A 3655-nucleotide genomic window follows, 5' to 3' on the forward strand; every position below is an offset into this window, starting at 1 on the left:
GGTCAGGGCTGGTTAGTTTTAGCCAGGTAAGGGGAATTTCCACTGTTGGGTCTTTGGGGTTTTTTTTTGTTTGGCTTATATGGTGCTGTTCAGAGCCCTAAAAGTATTACCAAGGTATGTTCTATTCTTTCTCAGCCTGTGATGCTGCCATTACCCTCTTTCACAGCCAGGGTACCTAATGGGTTTTCGTCCTTTTTGGATTCCAAGGCTGTTTTCCCAGTAAATCAGGAGTTGGTGTGTGCAGAGGGAATTCACCCACACTGCGATTTTCAGGCACCATCAGTAAAGGTGGTGGGTAAGCCCCCTGTGAGGCAGAAGAGGTGAATTTGCAGGTACAGTCAACTGCATACAGGATTGCAATGTCTTTTTCCTGCTGTCTCCAGCTGAGCTCAGGTCCACAGCTGGAGCAACCCTATAGGTGGGATGTGGATTGAAAGGTCTCTGCCTGCCTCTGCCACTCCTCCTAGCTAGTCTGTGTCAGCCCCAAGGGCTCTTCTGCAACTCCTGGTCTCTTTCAGACATGTAGGCCCTTTCTTCATCTTCCAGGCTCATACCTCCTGGGCATCATTTATTGCTCAGTCTGTGTCTTGAAGGAAGAGCATCCTTTTCTAGCCCCAGCTCCAAGAGCACGCCCACAGTGCAGGACCTGTGATGCCGTTCAGGTACGACCCCAGTCCTGACGCTACAAGAAGGTGACATGCAGTAGTCACTTACACAAGTGTTAGTCTACCCTATGTCCATAGTATATGCCCATGATCTTCATCTGCTAGCTTTCTGAGATTGTCTTACCTGGCTGCTTGATCCCCTTCTGCAAGACAGGTATATAGAGGAAGCTGTAAGGACATCAATACCCATTTGCCATATCATCAGGAAGGTGAAACTGCCATAACCTCAGGAAGCTCATGGATGGTTCACTACATGGTAACATCTATTAATGTCTTCTGTTTGCATTAAACTTCTACAGCAGCCTTAGCTTTGCATGTCCTGCATGCACACAGAGTCCATCACTGCCTCATACTGCTATTTCTTTTTATGAAAGGTAACTGAATCACTAAAAGGAGATTACAAATGTTTGCTTCCAAAAAAGGAAGCACAGGCCATAAAAAACACATCCGGATCTAACCCTTCTTTTGTATGGCTTGGCAGACTTGCTTTCAAAGCAGTAGGCATTGAAAGGAAATCCTCAAGCCCTTGATGTAATGGAACTGGGATCTGAAAGTGAGATCTGCAGGATCATGCCCTTTTTGAGTTTCTAAAATACTCCTGCTTGACATAAGAAATGGAAACAAACAAGAGGCCACACAATATGTAGTGAATTTGGAGGGGATGTTATTTTGGTCTCATGGCCTCCCTTCATAAGGCACTGTTATACAGTCCTTTTCTGTCTGAAGAAGTGGTAAAGTAGTTCTCCCTTAGCCTCCCCTTGCCTGTTCCTACTCTTCAGTTGTGACAGAAAGATGATTCACAGGGCCATGTAGTGAACCAGATCCTGGTTAAAAATGCCTTTTTTTGCTTGGAGTTTGATTGCAGACAAACTGTTCTGTTAACTCAATTGAGAAGGTAGCCCAGAGATGGGACTCGGGGAGGAGAGGAAGACTTAAGCCACTATGGTGACCAAAAACAAAGTATGTAACCATGACCTAATTAATGTTTCTCTTTTTCAGGCATTAAAATATGTGCAGACTTCATCAACTGTCAAGTCACTGCCTTCTCTCCAGGTTCCACATACTTTATTTCACTCTCTGGAAGAAAATGGGAGGCCAGGATATGGAGAAGGCTGAGGTACTCAATGACTTTTTTGCCTCAGCAAAAAAGCACTTTCACCAGCAAGTGCTTGAGCCACACCGCCCAAGCCGCAGAAGGCAAAGGCGGGGACTGGGAGAATGAAGACCTGCCCACTGTAGGAGAAGATCAGGTTCAAGACCATCTAAGGAACCTGAAGGTGCACAAGTCCATGGGACCTGATGAGATCCATCCGCGGGTCCTGAGGCAACTGCCAGATGAAGTTGCTAAGCCATTATCCATCATATTTGAGAAGTCGTGGCAGACTGGTGAAGTTCCCAGTGACTGGAAAAGGGGAAACATAACCCCCATTTTTAAAAAGGGAAAAAAGGAAGACCAGGGGAACTACAGGCCAGTCAGTCTCACCTCTGTGCCCGGCAAGATCATGGAGAAGATCCTCCTGGAAACTATGCTAAGGCACATGGAAAATAGGGAGGTGATTGGTGACAGCCAACATGGCTTCACTAAGGGCAAATTGTGCCTGACAAATTTGGTGGCCTTCTACGATGGGGTTACAGCATTGATGGATAAGGGAAGAGCAACTGATGTCATCTACCTGGACTTGTGCAAAACATTTGATACTGTCCTGCACGACATCTTTGTCTCTAAATTGGAAAGACATGGATTTGACGGATGGACCACTAGGTGGGTGAGGAATTGGCTGGATGGTCACACTCAAAGAGTTGCGGTCAACGGCTCGATGTCCAAGTGGAGACCAGTGACGAGTGGTGTTCCTCAGGTGTCGGTATTGGGACTGACGCTGTTTAACATCTTTGTCGGTGACATGGACAGTGGGATTGAGTGCACCCTCAGCAAGTTTGCTGGTGACACCAAGCTGTATAGTCCGGTTGACATCCTGGAGGGAAGGGATGCCATCCAGAGGGACCTTGACAGGCTTGAGAGGTGGGCCCATGCAAACCTCATGAATTTCAACAAGGCCAAGTGCAAGGTCCTGCACATGGGTTGGGGCAATCCCAAGCACAAATACAGGCTGGGCAGAGAATGCGTTCAGAGCAGTCCTGAGGAGAAGGCCTTGGGGGTGTTGATTGATGAGAAGCTCAACATGACCCGGCAATGTGCGGTCGCAGCCCAGAAGGCCAATCGTATCCTGGGCTGCATCAAAAGTGTGGTGAGTAGCTCAAGGGGAGGTGATTCTCCCCCTCTACTCTGCTCTGGTGAGACCCCACCTGGAGTACTGCACCCAGCTCTGGGGCCCCCAACATAAGAAGGACATGGACCTGTTAGAGCGGGTGTAGAGGAGGGCCACGAAGATGATTGGAAGGCTGGAGCACCTCTCCTATGAAGACAGGTTGAGAGAGTTGGGGTTGTTCAGCCTGGAGAAGAGAAGGCTCTGGGGAGACCTTGTAGCAGCCTTCCCAGTACCTGAAGGGGGCCTACAAGAAAGCTGGAGAGGGACTTTTTACAAGGGCATGTAGTGATAGGACAAGGGGTAATGGCTTTAAACTGAAAGAGGGTAGATGTAGATCAGATGTAAGGCAGAAATTCTTCACTATGAGGGTGGTGAGGCACTGGAACAGGTTTCCCAGAGAAGTTGTGGATGCCCCGTCCCTGGAAGTGTTCAAGGCCAGGTTGGACGGGGCTTTGAGCAACCTGGTCAAGTGGAAGGTGTCCCTGCGCATGGCGGGGGGGGTTGGAACTAGACAATCTTTAAGGTCCCTTCCAACCCAAACCATTCTATGATTCTATGATCCCAAACTACTGTGTATCAAGCCAGGTTTCACATAGAAACTTAGGGCATAGATCAAAGGAAATAGGGTGCATCCAACACAGCAGGGAAGAGGAGAGCCAGAGCAATGAAGTTTTCCTTATGGGAGCCGAAAACGCAGATTATTGGTTGCAGAGCCAGGGCATT

Source organism: Aptenodytes patagonicus, chromosome 1 (assembly GCF_965638725.1).
Source record: "Aptenodytes patagonicus chromosome 1, bAptPat1.pri.cur, whole genome shotgun sequence".
Taxonomy (NCBI): domain Eukaryota; kingdom Metazoa; phylum Chordata; class Aves; order Sphenisciformes; family Spheniscidae; genus Aptenodytes; species Aptenodytes patagonicus.